The following is an 18,268-nucleotide window of genomic DNA, read 5'->3' as shown; positions in this document are numbered from 1 at the left end:
TACTCACGCTCTCCGTCTCTGCGAGATTCGGAAGGGAATGATTCAGATTTCTCTCCGCACAGCTACTAGAAGACTGACAGCTGTCAGACACGTTGCTCACGTGTTCAAGCTCAGTTTGAGCCTGCGCAGTTCGCCTGGCGATCAGGAAGTAAGTGCTTCAAATGGGCTTCACTTTTCTCCGTTGAAGTCTATGGGGTCGCTGTGTCCATCTTATATACTGTCTATGAGTATAACTAAGTCTATTCTGCTGCTATGTGAAAAAAAATCGAGCAAAACGCGCCGGCGACCCCAAAAGCCATTTTAAACTACATTTGAAACAGAGATCTTGGTCAAAATGTACATTTCGGAAAATACTTAAGAGAATGTGTGGGATACTTATGGTGGGTTGTATTTACACTTACCTGTGTTTCGTCATGAAGGAATGGTGTAGGCTATTTCTTCTTTCTTCGATTCTAGATTTAAACCAGCAGCGGAAGCTCTTCTTTTGTGGATATGGGGAGGCTGCAAGCGTTTGAGAGTTGCACATACTGCCCCCTACTGCACCGAAGTGAAATTGTTGAAATCTGTATGACTTGAATGAGTCTTAAGTGAGACACTACAGGTGAATAGGGTAACATTTTTAAATATATATATATATATATATATATATATATATATATATATATATATATATATATATAATTAAGTTATAGTTTCACTTTTTGAATGGAATTACTGATATAAATCAACTTTTTGATGATATTCTAATTATATGACCAGCACCTGTATAAAACATCTGAAAACAAATTCTTCTATTAAAATGTATCTGCTTAAAGTCAAGAAATGACGTGGCTAAGACGTGGTGAGGAGGTTAGAAAATGATTGGTCATCAGCTGGTCTGTAGACAACGTTGTGGGAAGGTAAGGAAGCGACCAAGCGCTGTGGTCACAAGACTACCTTCTGATGACGTTGCCACAACGTAGCGGCGTAGTCTTTTGGTGACGCGACGAACCCACGACCAATACTGACGTCACTTTTGGTCGCCGTTACGTCACGTGTTTGCTGGGTGTCTATAGAAAAAAAAAACGAACCGGATCGGTGCTTGCTACACGGAGCTGTTACTGCTAATGCCCAGAGCTCCCACTCAGCTAAAACGGCAGTTATGGGGGCATATTCATAAAGAGTGTTTTTGTGCCTCTTAACAGACACAAAATGCAATTAAAATTTCTGTCCAACATGAACAGGGTCCTTACACAACAACAAGATGCGTTTAGCAACTTAGCCATTGTTTAAATTCACCTAAATAGTGTTTTAGAGACGGCTAGCTGTAGTCTCGTGCTCAAGTCCCGTGGGAACTCCCGTTGTGGCCGGAAGGTAAATTCTAGAAATGTGCAGGAGGAAGGGCATCGCGTGTGTGATTAATGATGATCAGAGTTGACAAGTGAAGAAGAAATGGTTCGCGTTTGTGCCGTTCCGAATTGTGGCAACAGAATGCGAAAATACAAGTGTTTACATTTTCATCGTCTTCCTTTCCATAACCTCGAGATTCTGCAGTTGTGGCTAGTTGTACTTCAACTTGATGTGCAAACTCCCATAAGAGTACTACGCGCTAAAGATTACCTCATTTGCAGCGAACACTTTGAAAAGGATGACTACACAGACACAACACAGCGGGGCCGGTTGAAGAAAAATGCCATTCCGTGGACGAAGACGGGTGCAACCACTGTGGAGGTAATGTAAACTTTATTTATCCTTCCATTTGGGCACACACGGCTTGAGGAAAGATGTGCAGTAATACATGTTATTGTAGTCTTATTTGCTTAATAAAACTTTAATTATTAATTATATTTGTGTTGTGCTAATTTCTATATTTGTGTTGTGCTAATTTCTATGAAAATACAATGGACTTGCTAGAGAGAATAAAGTGTGTGGGAGGGTGCAGTATGGGGGAGGGGGAGGTATGTGATGATCACACAGGCTACAACCTCTCTGGGAAAATACTGTCTGAATGACAACACTAAATTATAGATATACAAATAACTAATGTTACTGTGTTATGCATTTGAATAAAGCTATTATTTTCTTTATTATTACTTCCTACTTATTCAGGAGACTGATGGTGTGCCCCTGAACGAATCACAATTAGCTGGAGTGCCACAGTCAACTCCAAAGAAAACTCTCCAAAGAGAAAGTGAATCCAGATCAAGCCGGTCTGGTCTGTCCTCCTGCTTGACTCTACTTCTCTCTAGTCCAGAGACATCATCTGTAAGACCTCGCACAAAGCCTTCACTAACTGGGACATATATAGCACAACCTCTTTTATGGGAACAATCAGTGGTAAGCCTCGCAATGATCAAAGCTTTTCATAAATTTCCAAACACATTTGCTATCACTAGAGAGTAATATTATACATTTCTAATATCAAGGACCAGGGTGCCATGGCATCATATTTGTCGGTCCCCAACACAGTTGTGTGGGGGACCCCACTCATGTGGCACAAGTGAGTTGATTGCCTTTTCTTTTGAGCTTGTACTACTGTTATTTTTGTTTGATAATGCTTATTGTTTACTAAAGAAATAAATGTAAATGTATTTACACAACAACTACATTGTAAGTTTCACAAACAGTGGGAGGTCGGGGGATTCAATCTCTTAGCTTCTCTAAGGAACCGAATGACTAAATCGTTCCTTCCTATGGACTGGCCAGGCGCAGTTTCAGAGAACGCTGCTATGGCTTCCACATATACTTTGAGCGTGGAAGGGGATCTCCCTTTGTCCAACAGCTCTTGTAGGAAGGATAGAACCTCTGTCACTCCGCAGTCCGGGGGTGACACGCCACGAGACGTGCACCAACCAGAAAATACTGACCACTTAGAAGCATAGAGACGTCGCGTAGACGGAGCTCTAGCCTGCGTGATCGTGTTTAACACTCCCTGCGGGAGGTCAGCGGATACCCGTTGATGGCCCACACGTGAAGGGACCATAGTTCTGGGTGAGGATGCCAAATCGAACCATTTGCTTGAGAGAGGAGATCCCTCCTCAGAGGCACTGGCCACGGGGCGATGCTGGCTAACTGCATCACAGCTGGGAACCAGGGCTGATTCAACCAGAGCGGCTCTACTAGCAGCACTGAGCATCCTTCCTCCCTGATCCGCTCCACCACTTGGGTCAGGAGGGAGACAGGGGGGAAAACATAAAGAGGACGACGAGGCCACTGGTTGGCCAGGGCGTCCTTGCTTTTTGTGAAAAATTCTGGACAGTGAGCGTTCTCTGGAGATGCAAACAGGTCTACTTCCGCTCTGCCGAACTTCTTCCACAACAGCTTTACTGTATGTGGGTGCAGCGACCATTTTCCTGTCGGAATGTGGTTCCTGGACAGTACGTCTGGTCCAACATTCAGGTGCCCTGGCACGTGCGCTGCTTTCAGTGAAAGGAGGTTGCTGTGTGCCCTTATCAGGAGGCGTTTGGTCAGTCTGTATAACAGCAAGGACCTGAGGCCGCCTTGGTGATTTATGTAGGATACCACTGATACGTTGTCTGAACGTGGCAACCCGCAATTAGGGGACGAAAGCGCGTGAGCGCTTTGCTCACTGCTAGCATCTTGAGGCAGTTTATATGAAAGAGCTTCTCCCGCTCTGACCATAGGCCAAACAGCGGTCTGCCCTCGAGCAGCGCTCCCCATCCTGCGTTGGATGCGTCTGTAGACACCACCCTCAGTCTCGAGGAAGTCCCCAGGTTTACACCTGAAAGGTACCAGTCTTTCGACTTCCAAGGTTTCAGAGCTGCGACGCAAGCTTGATTGACCTTGAGGCGAAGCCGACCGGTGGCCCACGCATAGCGGGGCACCCTCCCTTTGAGCCAGAACTGCAGTGGGCGCATGCGTAGCAGGCCCAGCTGGAGGACTGATGATGCTGAGGCCATCAGACCCAGCATCTTTTGAAAACTCTTCAGAGGGAGTACAGCGCCGCAGCGGAACAAGCTGACTGTGCGCTGAATATGTAGTATGTGCTGTTGTGACAGCTGCGCGGTCATTGACAGCGAGTTCAGTTCTATTCCCTTAAAAGAAACAATCTGTCTGGGGAATAGCGAACTCTTTTCCCAGTGTACTGTGAGACCAAGATTCTCGAGGTGACTCAGTAATAGGGCTCTGTGCGCCATGATCTCTGAGTGAGATTGGGCTAGAATGAGCCAGTCGTCCAAATAATTCAGCACTCGAACGCCCTGAAGTTTGAGGGGAACGAATGCTGCGTCCATGCACTTCGTAAATGTACGGGGTGCTAGAGATATCGAGATAAAGGTTCGATAACCCCTTTTCTTAGAAGTTTCTGAATTTCGGCTCAGAAGTAGGTGTGCTACATTCGAATCTACCGAAGTCTCGACGCGCGCCGCGTGGCGGCGAGGGCGTCGGCGAAACTGCAGCAAATAGCCTTCTTTTATGATGTTTAGCACCCATTTTGAGACCCCGGGAAGCTTTGCCCATGCATCTGCACGGGCAGCTAGGGACTGAGTGAGAAGCGCGCTCTGATCGACTCGCGATATAGCGGCTTCTGTGAGCTGTGACAGAAATGTCGTGCTCGCAACATCCGAGGCCGGGGCCGCGCTGATAGCAGCGGGCAGAATGTCCGCGCTCGACCCCTCGACGGTAGTTAACCGGGAGAGGGAGGGCTGGACGGGCTCTGTAGGAACCGTGGTGCTTGTGTGAGAACGTGGGCGCAGGGGAGCGGGCACGTTTACCACCTTTATAGCATCGCTTGCCTGAGCAGAGCACCTGCACGCAGGTTTCGTTTTTACAGAAACCGTGCGACAAGCAGGAGGTAGCATTAGTGGGCACTGGGTAGTGGGCACGTGTGCTACTTTTAACGCGCAATCGAACTGGGTCGATTTTATGTGCGCGGGCCCTGTGTGTGGGGCCGTGTTTGTGTGTAGGGATGGGCACATTACAGTGGGCAGTCTTACTACACATGAAACACCATCGGCCGTGGCCGGGAGACCAGAAAATATGCTCTTTAAAGGATTTATCTGGGTAGCCGTGAAAACGGCTGTTGTGTGCAGGCAAGCGGTTACTGGAACAGGCTTGTTGGCTGCTAAATACACTGGAACAGTCACTTTTCTTGGGACTGGACGAGCGGCAAACTTCGGTGAAGGTCCGGCCGCAGTGGGACTTGAACACCGTTGTTTCCGATCGAGAAGATTGAGGCGGCGTTGAGATGAGGCGCTGGGCGGAGGCTTAGGCTGTGCACTCTGAGCAGACGGTTTCGCACGGCCTGCTGCAGAGTTAGAGCGCTTCAGGAGGAAGTGCTTCATCGCCTGAGTCGCCTTCTGTACCACAGCGTACCTGTCGGTGAAATCTTTGACCGAGGGTCCGAAGAGGCCAGCAGGGGAAAGCGGCGCGTCGAGGAACGCATCTGAGAATGTCTGAGAGCGTGAGCCAGAGGTGCCTCTCAGACACGGTGAGCGCCGCCATACTCCAATACTCCACGTCCAATGGCCTGCGCCGCAGACTTTGAAGCGCGAAGAGCAAGGTCCGTAGCACTTCTTAAGTCCGCCACACAGATCGCTTTGGGTCCGTTCTCGTCCATTTTCCGGAGGATCCAAAGATCTGTAGCATCACCATTGTGTGCAGCGCCGACGCAGCCTGTCCGTTGGCGGTGAAAGCGCGGTGGAGCGAGATGACATCATGCGGCAAGCCTTTGATGGCAGCGCCATCTTAGCACGCCGTCCAGCGGAGGGCGGGCATAAGTGCGCTGCAATAGGCCCTTCGACCGGCGGGAGAGAAAGGCCCGCTCCCCGGGCAGAAAATAGCCGTCCAGTCGGTTGTGGGCGGGCTGCTCGGGCGAAATCCACTCAAGGCCAAGGCTCTCCGTGGCTTGAGTGAGCACGCGAACAAGCTCCGCCTCGATGCTAGCTCTCTTCCCCGTCGAAGCACGGACAGGAGGCGCGAGGTCCACAGAGCTCGCCCAATCCTCACTACCGGACGCCAGGATAGAGCAGGAATCCCCATCTCGCAGCATCGCGTCGACCTCATCCGCGTTGGCGACGGAAGCGGCGGCAGGCTGCGGTCGCTGTCCGTCCGAAATCGACGATGATGAAGCCGGAGATGAAGCTCGCGGGCGCACCGGCGAGCTTTGACGGCTGAGAGATGGTTCGGGGATCCGCTGAGCACGGCGCTTTTTACGGCGCGGCACTACAGCGGAAAACACGGGCTCCTGGAACGATGCCAAGCGAGTCCTCAGAGTCGCTAAAGGCAAAAGTTCGCAGTGATGGCAGCCACCATCAGAGAGAGCGAGAGCCGCGTGTTGTTCACCCAGGCAGGAAGCGCAGATGACATGGCGGTCCCCGTCGCTGAGTGTGGCTCGGCACGAGCCGCAGGAAGGCATCTTTAAAAAGACGCTACTCTTTTAGAACAAAAATGTGAGTCGCGCCGGCGAACTCACACACACACAAAAGAGCAATGCAGAGAAAGGATATAGGCGCCGGATAGCGCAGCTGGAAGGCGATGAAGGCGGCGAGGCCAGCAGCTTCTCGACTCTTTCCGCTGAGTTGCCTTTTCGACGGCGCAGCTTCTTCTCGGATCAGCGATGTGATGTCTTCGCTTGAAGGATTAAAAATCAGAGAGGATAAGCCTGTGAGCGCATTTTATAGACCTAAGCCACGCCCGTTTCGGCGGGACGTGACGCTGAAGGGCGCGAAGCGCCCTCATTGGGTGTGACGTCACTCAAGGTCTCGCTCAATAGGCTTAAGCAGTTGCCCGCATAGTAGCCAATTGGCGCGCGAGCTGTCTCGCCTAGGTGTGTATGCTGCGGCAACGCGTTTTACATTTATACAAAATTAAGGATAATTTTTGGCTTCAGTATTTTCGTGGAAAAGGATTTTCCCCAATGCGTAGCTAAGCTACGCAGTACGAGAGTATCTCTCGTATGAGAACATTTACTGTGTCAGTGAGTAACATCACATACTCATTAATAAAATATTAAGTTAATATGTGTTGTCAGTTATGGCCTCAATCAGTGCAGGTGTGATGCACACGCAAGTTATTTAATGCGTTATTTAATACTCTGTCTACCCTATAATGTGCACAATTTCTTTGATAATTGTACAATCCAAAACAATTATGTTGCATAACTCTGGGATTTATTTATTTGTTGGTTTGTTTGTTCATTTATTTTGTGTGTGTGTGTGTGTGTGTGTGTGTGTGTGTGTGTGTGTGTGTGTGTGTGTGTGTGTGTGTGTAATAAAATGGCATGCAAATCATTATGCAGAAATAAATGTAAAAAGAGTGACTTATAATAACACTGATGCACACTCTTCAAACAAAGGAATGCTGGATCTGTATACTGTGCCAATTCCAAGAAGTAACGTAAGTCTGTGGTTTTGTCACTCAAAACACATATACTAAACCCACTGCAGTGTTCCTATACACAGCAAGGTGCAATATGTGCTTTGCAATCCTCCCATCGAGGCAAATGAATACAGTAAAGGTTGGATGCTGGATGTTGCATAATGGTTTCTCAAGTAAATGTCAGCCCTGTCTTCTGGTATTTATTTGCATCTTTTTTAAATAATGTTACACTTGAATTAAACATGTAAAAACTTCATGGTGTGTTGTGACTGAAGATTTACATTTTCTTAGCAGAGTTCATTGTCCTTGTATATATATTTTTTTTGTTGTTGCATTTTTTCAAATCAATTTGCAATCATCACACTCAATGTAAATCTAAAATGTAATGTACATTTTTACCTTCCCCATACTTTATGGACTTAATATGACATGTCTTATTATACTGCTGCAACCAGTTAGCTATGTTGTGCCATGAATGCTCATTAAATTGCTGTGGAGGCAGCTGTTTTTGCTGCCTAGTTAGTCAAGGGCTTAAACAGAAATCCATGTTTGGGGGTCTTCAGCTGGTCTAGCTGGTCTTCCAGCCTAATCATTATTCCAATAGATCCGAAAGGCTCTCAATCTTTTGATGCACTTGTACAGTGTTTAGCTGAGATTAAAGGCTGGTTGGCAAGCAATTTTCTTTATCTTAATACCAATATGACTGAGTGTGTTGTCTTTGAACCCTCTTCTGCCTCTAAGGAAATTAGGTTAGACTCTATGTTGATAACTGTTTCAGATCATGTCAAGAATGTGGGTGTTATCATGGATTCGGCTTTGGTTTTAGATAAACAGGTCACTAGTGTTGTTAAGGCTGGTTTTTATCAACTCAGAACTATTTCTAAGCTGAAACCAATTCTCTCCTTTAAGGACCTGGAGACGGTTATTCATGCATTTGTATCATCACGCATTGATTACTGTATTTTTTTTGTATCTCACAGGGTCAATTATCTCGTCTACAATTAGTGCAAAATGCTGCGGCCAGACGTTCGACTCGTAGAAAGAGAGATAGCATTACTCCAGTTTTGGTTTCTTTACACTGGCTGCCGATAAAATTCAGAATTGAGTTTAAAGTTTTGTTGATGTTTTTTAAAGCGTTGTATGGTATTACCCAAAAATATACTGCTGACCTTATCAAAACACCAGAAATATGAGATCTTCTAGTCAGATGATTCTACATGTTAAAACTAGATTAAAATCAAAGGGTGATTGGGCTTTCTCTGTGGCAGCCCCACGCTTATGGAAGCCTTTTTCAATGCATATTAAATCTTCCCCATCTGTGGATTCTTTTAAGTCTAGTTTGAAGTCGTATCTTTTTAGTATGGCCTTTAGAACTGATTAAGTGAACAGGTTTTAATTTTGTGTGTGTGACTGTGTAATTGCTTTTGTTGTATTATCTATGCTTTCAAGCACTTTGGTCAACGGCAGTTGTTTTAAATGTGCTATAGAAATAAAATGTGTATTGTATTATTGTATAATCAGCTGAAAAAGACCCCAAACCACTTTAAAACAAGCTAAAAGACTAGCCTGAGCAGGCTCTTGGACGTTACCCAGTTAAGAGGGAACGTTCTCAGAAATTTGGCTAATGTTCTGGCAAAGTTCTCTCAAAGTTATGAACAAACGTTCTTCCAGTAACCTAATATATTGTTTGATAATAGAAGTTATCTGTCTTTAATAACATTATCAAAACATCATTAGCACAAACATATTAGTTATACATCATTCATGGAATGTTTTCCTGCAACATTTTGGATGCTATTTAATGTCTTCTAAACGTTACTACTATTTTTAGATGGTTCAGAGAACATTCAAAAGTAACTTTCCCATAAAACTTGCAAAATGATAAAATATAGAACATTCTCTTAATGTTTTCTCTAAAGGTCACACCAAGAAAAAAAGTTTTTAAAACAGTAAAAAAAAATGGCCGTTTTAAATGTTCTGAGAACAATCAAACGTAACATTTTCATAACTTTATGGGAACTTTAGAAACATTCTTAGAACATATTTTTCATAGCAGGGTAAGACCGGAAAACAGCGTGAACTTGTTAAAGATGTAACTGGGGGAAAAAACAAGTCTTTCATGTGAGGTTTATTTTCCATGATGAAGTGATGCTGCGGAGGTGTTTATTTGAATGTGTTTTGAATGAATTCACATTTTGACTATACTGGAGGATCAGTGGATATTAGCAAAGGAAACTCGGAAAGGTTTGTGCACTCCATGCAAGAACCACTAGAAATTATTCAGAGACATTCCTCTCCAAGCAATTCATCAAAGAAGAAATGGAAATCCTTTTTTTGTTTTTTCTTCTGATTATCCATGGTGGATCCTCAACAATCCCAAGAGTGCATATCCATGTGAGCAAACACAAAAACTGGAGTGATGCACAGTCTTATTGCAGGCAGAATTACATAGACCTTTCCACCGTCTCAAGTACTGAAGAAAACGAGCTTCTCCGAGGAATGTTGGCGGGACAGCATGCTTGGATTGGGATGTGCAGGAACCATACAAACCTGGACCAGTTTATATGGTCTGATGGGGACTTACATACAAACTTCTACAATTGGAAGTCAGATCAACCTGGTCCTAAAAACGGTGGTCAAGACTGTGTAGAAGTTGATGGAGATGGATGGGCTGATTGGGAATGTGGTAATGCACTGCCATTCTTTTGCATTTCAATGACTTTGGAGAGAGATAAAAAGACATGGGAGGAAGCTATGGAGCACTGCAGAGATCACTACACTGAATTGGCCAGTCTGACCTCTAATGAGCAACTGCAACAGGCTGAAAAGAATCTAAGTGGAGAAACAAGTGTCTGGGTGGGTCTGCGCTTTGTCGCTGGACAATGGTACTGGTTGAACACAAAGCCTGTTGGGAACGACGTGTCACTGCCATGGTGCCCAGCTGTACGTGGTTGTGGAGCCCGCAATATAGATACTAAGCAGTGGGAGAACAGAGACTGCAACGATAAGCTCAGCTTCCTCTGTTCCTAGATTTGAGGATGAGTGATAGAGGTACACATACATTTTTTTTTAATATCAATATATCAATAAATGTAAATAAGTGCAATTATAAGTGCAACACATTTAATATGATTCTGTTTCATCTGAGAATTTACCAATTATGTGCAAAGTTAACTTGACCTAAAATAGGATTTTAGCTTCTTTCCAAATGTTTTGCAACAATGAATGTTGTTCTTAAAGAAACAGTGTGAGTTGACTCCTGAGTAAATATGGATCTTACTCTATTTCCTTTTTGTACAGTAGTGGCCAAAAGTGATATCTGGCTTAGGAAAACTGACATCTTTACCCTTGTTCAAATATTATTAAAAAATGCATTGCATAGTTGTGCTTGGAGTCAGTTTTATTTGTGATAGTGCAATGAAATGCAAATAATTTTTGGCCAAGCTACCATAGAAAGAGATTATTAACACATGCAAAAACTATGAAATATTAATAACTGATTATGTTGTATGCTTTTCCTTGTGAGCTTTTTGTTTTTCTATATGCACCTTTTTTGCATATAAAACCTAGCTAGTTTTACTTTTTTTTTGCCAAATCATTTTGTCAGATAAATACCTTAACCAAGTTAAGTATTTTGTTCTTCCCTCATAATTAAAATATTTGAGAAATTAAAAATATTTTCCTTATATTTTGATGGTTTAATCAAACTTGTATTATCATTTAAAACAAATATCACCTCCGGACATCACTTTTAGCCAATTTTGCATTTTAGTGTAACATGAGTTATGAATGCTTCAGATATTTTTTGTCCTTTTACAGAATCCTAGGACTCTCCTGCATCCAGAAGATCCAGAATGTTTCTGTTGCAACACATTTTTATCTTCTTACTGTAGAATGATGTAATAATTTTGGTTGCCAAGACTGGTTAGAGAGATCTTTAAAACCTTTTTTCCAAGTCTCCATATATGTACCATAACTGTGAAAAAAACTAAAATATGAATAATTCAAATAATCAGTAGTGAAATACATAAATGAATGTTATTTTTTATTTACATTTTAAATAATTACTTTTTCAAGAAAATACAATTTCAGTCTCTATACTTTAAAATTTCATGTTTTATTTATTGTGTTGCCATTTATTTGTAATTAACTGTGAAATTATGCTATGCACCGTTGCCAGTTTAAAACTGCAGGTGGAGAGTTTGTAGTTTCTTAATTAGTATGACAATTTTCTGTTTTTAAAGATCTGCAATATAGCTTTAAAATTGTAATATTTGATTTGAAAATTACATATTCTTTCCATGTTTCAAGAATAAAGATATTTTAATGATTTTACTGCTTTACTGCATTTTGTTTTAACTAAACATATACAGATAAAATCTTACTTTTAGTAAGGACACAAACTCCTCATCCTCAGTGCTATATTTGACCAATTGCACAATTGTGTACCATATAATTGTAACCATATACATTCATTTAGAATTCAGTATAAAGTCTTTTTTTCTTCCAGTAGCCTACATATGTGTGGCCATATAACGTATCATGCAAGGCAAAACGTATTTTACAAAATATCATCTCTCCTGACAACCAACTATTTAGTGACCATAGCTGCGACCATAGCTGTAAAAAGCGTAATGCTTGCTAATGATGTGGTATGCATGCAGGGAAGAGGATTTTTTTTTTAAAAAAAATGGATGTCAATGGAGGAGAGGCTTCACTTCACTGAATAAACTGCTTTTCTGAAGAAATAGCTTATGAATCGACAGCCCATCGGCTAATCTTTAACATGTTTGCTCTTAAACATTAGTTTTGGATTGATCTATTTTTAGAGTTTACACAGAAAAAAAAAATGCTGTTTTATAAGAGAAATCACAGACAATTGTGCAACAGGTATGTTTCAGTTTACAACACTCATTAATTTCAATGAAATCCACAAGCACACAACTCTGAATGAAATTCAGTGACGTCAAGGCTGTAATGTAATTGGTAATCAAGGCACACCTGATCCAAGTTAGCCGTTAAGTTTTTTCCAATGGTAGCACAATATTATATTCCTGCGATACCCGGAGGCTGCAGTTTCAGGACCACAGTTCTAGGACCCTAGTTTTTTTATAAAACTTGTGTGCGAGGCTTTCGGTGTCAGCAGTCTCCACTCTCCAGTTATTATTTAGCTGTGCAAAAACAGTTCATTGTGATGATGGATGTTGTTAACTGGTCATTTATGTTTAATTATTCGTTTACTTATTACAATTATTTTAATTTATGAACATACTAATAAAAACACTAGTTTGTAGAGCAATTTTTTTTTACCGTTTACTGCACTTAAACAGTAAATTGGGTTAAGTGTCACACATCAGAGTTAAAGCACTGCGATAATGAATCGAGAGCAAACAGACATAGAAAATAGTCCTTCTTTCAAAGAAAATGGAATTTAAAACCAAAACATAGCGACTCATAGGCCTATTTCGCCAGCAGCCATATCACCCTGTAGCCCAAGACTGGTTGCCCACTGAAGCTAAGCAGGGCTGAGCCTGGTCAGTACCTGGACGGGAGACCTCCTGAGAAAACCAGTTTGCTGCTGGATGAGGTGTTAGTGAGGCCAGCAGGGGGTGCTCACCTTGTGGTCAATGTGGGTCCTAACGCCCCAGTATAGTGATGGGGACACTATACTGTCAAAGAGCACCGTCCTTCGGATGAGACATTAAACCGAGGTCCTGACTCTCTGTGGTCCTGACCACATTCCACTCATTGGCCCTTACCAATCATGGCCTCCTAATAATCCATTGAATTGGCTCTATCACTCTCTCTCCTCTCCACCTATAGCTGCTGCTGGTTGAGGAGAGATTATTATTATAAGTTTACTGAATAGGATAAGTCCCTTGAGATGAACCATCTCGTTTTCGAGGGGGTCCATATTTACAATACAATACAAAACAAGGAACAAATCAAAACACATTACAATAAAATAATAAAACAAACAACACCACAATCAGCACAGTAAAAAAAAAAAAAAAGTATTTAAGTAAATACAACCACTTAATAGCCACACATAGGCTAAGTACAAATACTTGTCAACAAAAGCATATACAGTGCTATGCATAAGTTTAGACACCCATGCTAAAGTTGACTAAAAAGAGGAATAAAAAATCATCTTTTGGAAATTGAACTTAATGCCTTAATTTAAAAAAATAGGAAAAATCCAACCTTTAAGGACACCAATTTTCTTTGTGAATGAATAATGTATCGTAAATAAATAAATTTTCTTCCTTAAAATACAGGGTGCATAAGTTTGGACACCCCTATGTTAAATTCCCATAGAGGCAGGCAGATTTTTATTTTTAAAGGCCAGTTACTATATGGATCCAGGATACTCTGCATCCTGATAAAGTTCCCTTGGCCTTTGGAATTAAAATAGCCCCACATTATCACATAGCCTTCACCATACCTAGAGATTGGCATGGTTTTATTTCAGTTAGTCTAACAGCTGGTTTGATTTGCATTGAGAGATGATCTTATGGAAAGTACTCCATGCCAATCTCTAGGTATGGTGAAGAGTGTGTGATGATGTGGGGATATTTTAATTCCAGAGGCCAAGGGAACTTTATCAGGATGCAGAGTATCCTGGATCCATGAAGTAACTGGCCTTTAAAAATAAAAATCTGCCTGCCTCTATGGGAATTTAACATAGGGGTGTCCAAACTTATGCACCCTGTATTTTAAGGAAGAAAATGTATTTATTTACGATACATTATTCATTCACAAAGAAAATTGGTGTCCTTAAAGGTTGGATTTTTCCTATTTTTTTAAATTAAGGCATTAAGTTCAATTTCCAAAAGATGATTTTTTATTCCTCTTTTTAGTCAACTTTAGCATGGGTGTCTAAACTTATGCATAGCACTGTATGTATATATATATATATATATATATATATATATAGTAACTTGTAAATTATATGCAGGTATATCAACATCCGAAACAAGAACAATTTAGATCAAAATAAGAAGATAAACAATTTTTAAATATGTATAGTGATGTTAAAGATCTTATGTTTGAAGGTAAGTTATCCCAATCTGAAGAAAAATATTGTGTAGAATGCATTGTTTAGATGCATTTTGATACACAACATCGGCATAGTCAAAAAGTGGCAATATCAGTTGTGTGGCAAGTTTTTTTCGGACACTATGTGTAAAACAGTTTCTGGATCTAAATAAAACACGGGTTGCGAAATTTATTTTGTGAAGAAGGTGGTCAATGTGAGGTTTGAAAGTAATTTCAGAATCAAGCCATAAACCCAAGTATTTAAATGTATCAACCTCTTGCAAAAAAGTACCGTCATTGCACGTTATAATTAGATTATTAGATTTTGTTTTAAGAGTTTGTCTTGTACCAAAGACCATAGTGTAAGATTTAGTTTTATTGAGCAATAGTTTATTAAACAGCAGCCATTTCTGCAAGGTATTAAAATCCAATTGAAGAGCAGATTGAATTTACAATAGATGTGGTTTAGACGTATGAATAACAATTTAAATAAACAATTTGGCGTCACGGACAACAGGATCGCATCTTCAGGCATTTGTCTCAATCATTTCAGGTAAGACCTTATTTCATTCTAAAATAATTCTAAGTCTGCCTGATGATAAGACATTGACTGCTTAAAATAACTGTGTTATTTAAAGTACCAGTTGTGTTGCCAATGAATATATGTCATATATAGTAAAAAAAAGAAAACATTTGGAATTTAATAATTCAATTTAATTTGGCTTATTTAAGTTCCTCTGATCAGTAAACCTCTAAGAATATTTGAAATGCTGGGATGGAGATGAATCTTTTTTAGAAAGAAGACCATTTAGTGGAATATTTAGAATTAGCTGTAAAGCGATTTAGCAATTAGCTTGTTATGACTGAAGTGGTCGGAAAATAGAGGGGCTGTAAAAACCGATGGCAGAGTTATCCCTGAAATATTTCCAACACACCGAAGAATCGTTTCAGAAGGAGACGGGGATAGTGTGACAAGCGGTGATTTATAGCGGTTAAAGTGACGGGTCTGTGCTTAGTTAGTGCAGTGCAGTATATAGAGATTGTTCAAATATTTGAGGATACCGATCTGAGTAAACTTAAAGAAAAAGAAAATCCAAATAAATTAATCTGAGATAAACTCAAAAATTGAACTCATCCAAAGATGGCGCCGATGTCAATGGCATGCCGTCTGCCCGTGTTTAATCTGTTTTTTATCACGGTTTTGCTTCTACTTATGACTCTGTTTATACATGATTCTATCACTGCACTGGTGTATCATCGCTCTACACTTTTAACCCTCTGGGGTCTGAGGTTTTTTTGGGGCCCTTGAGATGTTTTGACATGCCCTGACATTTGTGCTTATTTCAGCTACTTACAACATACCTTTGGCCAACTCATAATTATGCTGTATTCAGCACAAACTCTGCTGCAATAATATGTGAGCAAAATGGAACATGTTTGCATTTTATAGAATATAGATATTATGCGTGGTTAGTAAGTTTTGGGGGGGGGGGGGGGGGGGAATTGTCACTGCAATGAGCCCATATGAGTCATACTGAATAGTTTGGCACAAGACTTTAGAGTTACCATTCTTGTAGGCTAGAATTTTTACTACAAAATGATGTGAAAATAATTCTGATCACTCTTTCACAAAACAACAATATAATGATTTAAACTTTGTAAGTCAGTTTTTGTGTCAGCACTGCTGTATGCGTAGGCGTGTTGATGGCCATGAATATGAATGAGGGGAGACAATAGACTCAATGGCTAATGCCCCATCAAGGTGCTGTGAGGCAGCCTGAAGAAAGAATGAGAGGAGATTCAAAGGTTTTGTTTTTCAATCTGTTTTTATTGTAATTCCTCTATGTGGAGGAACTAAATGTTGTGCCTCACAAGACCACAGTGCTACCGTACATGTATAAACATATAGTACCAGTCAAACGTTTGGACACATTACCATTTTTCATATTTTTGGAAGAAGGCTGCATTTATTTGATCAAAAATACAGAAACAACAGTAATATTGTGAAATATTATTACAATTTAAAATAATGATTTTCTATTTTAATACACTTTAAAATGTAATTTATTTCTTTGATCAAATCTGAATTTTCAGCATCCTTACAGTTTTCAGTGTCACATAATATTGTGTGCCTTCAGAAATCAGTATAATATCCTGATTTGATAATCAGATGTTATCAATGTTGGAAACCGTTGTGCTGCTTAATATTTTTTTTATAACCTGTGATACTTTTTTCAGGATTCACTGATTAAAAAGAACAGCATTTATTAAAAATAGAAATCTTTCCTAACAATATAAGTCATTACTATCACTTAACACATCCTTTAAAAAAAGAAAGAAAGGTAGTGTATACTGTTACAAAAGATTTTAAATAAATGCTGTTCTTTAATAAAAAATAAAAAAATAAAAAAAATTCATCAAACAATCCTGAAAAAACTATCACAGGTTATAAAAAATACTAAGCAACACAACTGTTTCCAACACTGATTTAAAAAAAAATGATCATATCAGAATGATTTCTGAAGGATCATGTGACACTGAAGACTGAAGTAATGATGAATCACAGAAATCAATAACATTTTAAAGGGGTCATGACATGGTTTTTTTAATTTTATTATTATGTTCCCTTAGGTGCAATTATAGTATTACTATAGTTTTTTTTACAAAAAACTTTTAAAATGTAGTGATTTATGACCTTTTCCCACCCTGTTTCTCATCCTCTGATTCAAACAGTCTGTTTTGGGGGTGTTTCCCCTTTAAGAGTTCTGTGTTAACGCCCACTGTTATGATTGGCTAACGTCAGTGCCTATGCATCAATTATTAACGCCCCCAGCCAGAACATTTGCGGATTCGGCGCAACTGTTTAGTAGCGGGTGATGCATGCGAAGCGATGGTTCTTGCAATGATAAAACCTTATTATGTTTGAGCCGGAATCAGATGAGGAATCAGAGGAAAATTAACCATCACCACAACAGCGAAGACTGGATCAGCCCGTGTCCACATGGAAAGTGAAACTATTTTGAATTAATAAAAAAAAATTAACCTGAGACACTTGAAAACGGATTATTGTTGTATAATTATCCTATAGTTTAATTTGCTAACAGTTTAACATTATTTAACTAATTCCAATGAAATGATAGGGTGTACCACGGACAAAAATGCATGCACAGACAGGCCATCTTAGAAGATGCAGCATTGATAAAGGCAACATTTTTAATTTTCTATCACATGTAGGCCTACTAGAAAGGCGACATATTTTCAAGATTCTCTTATACAAATGTGTTTATATTAGCCATGGTAAAAAGTAAGTTTGCGTCGTCGTTATTGAGCCCAGAATAGTCGGCACGGACTTATCTTTGAGCAACAGTTTTCTGGCAAAGCCAAGCATCATATTGTGATTTTTTCCTCAAAACAGTCATCCTTCAAATGTATAGAACACTGCCGTGACTGGGACGTCCGCAAAAAATAAAGTGCATCCATTTTTCCCTGACGACTGGATCTTTCAGCGTATTTAAAAAGTAGTTTAAAGTTTTAAATACATTACTTACAGTTTGCATCGTCGATGTTGAGCCCAGAATAGTCGGCACGGACTTATCTTTGAGCAACAGTTTTCTGGCAAAGCTCAAAACAGTCTGTTCTCAAAACAGTCATCCTTCAAATGTATAGAACAAACGCTTAAACTAACACAGCCGTGACTGAGACGTCCGCAAAAAATTAAGTGCATCCATTTTTCCCTGACGACTGGATCTTTCGCAGCGTATTCAAAGATGTTGTTTGTCCACAGCCAGGAACAGCACATCTGCGGCATCGTAATTTCCCTGTACACAGACCCACTCGCTGTCCGTCGACTGAACACTTGTGAGGCGCGCAGCGCGCGGGCGCGACAACGATACGAAATGAGCGTAGTTGTCTT

This window comes from Phoxinus phoxinus, assembly GCF_949152265.1.
Source record: "Phoxinus phoxinus genome assembly, chromosome: 6".
Lineage (NCBI taxonomy): Eukaryota > Metazoa > Chordata > Actinopteri > Cypriniformes > Leuciscidae > Phoxinus > Phoxinus phoxinus.
The sequence above is the reverse complement of the archived record's forward strand: the minus strand, read 5'-3'. Positions refer to the sequence as shown.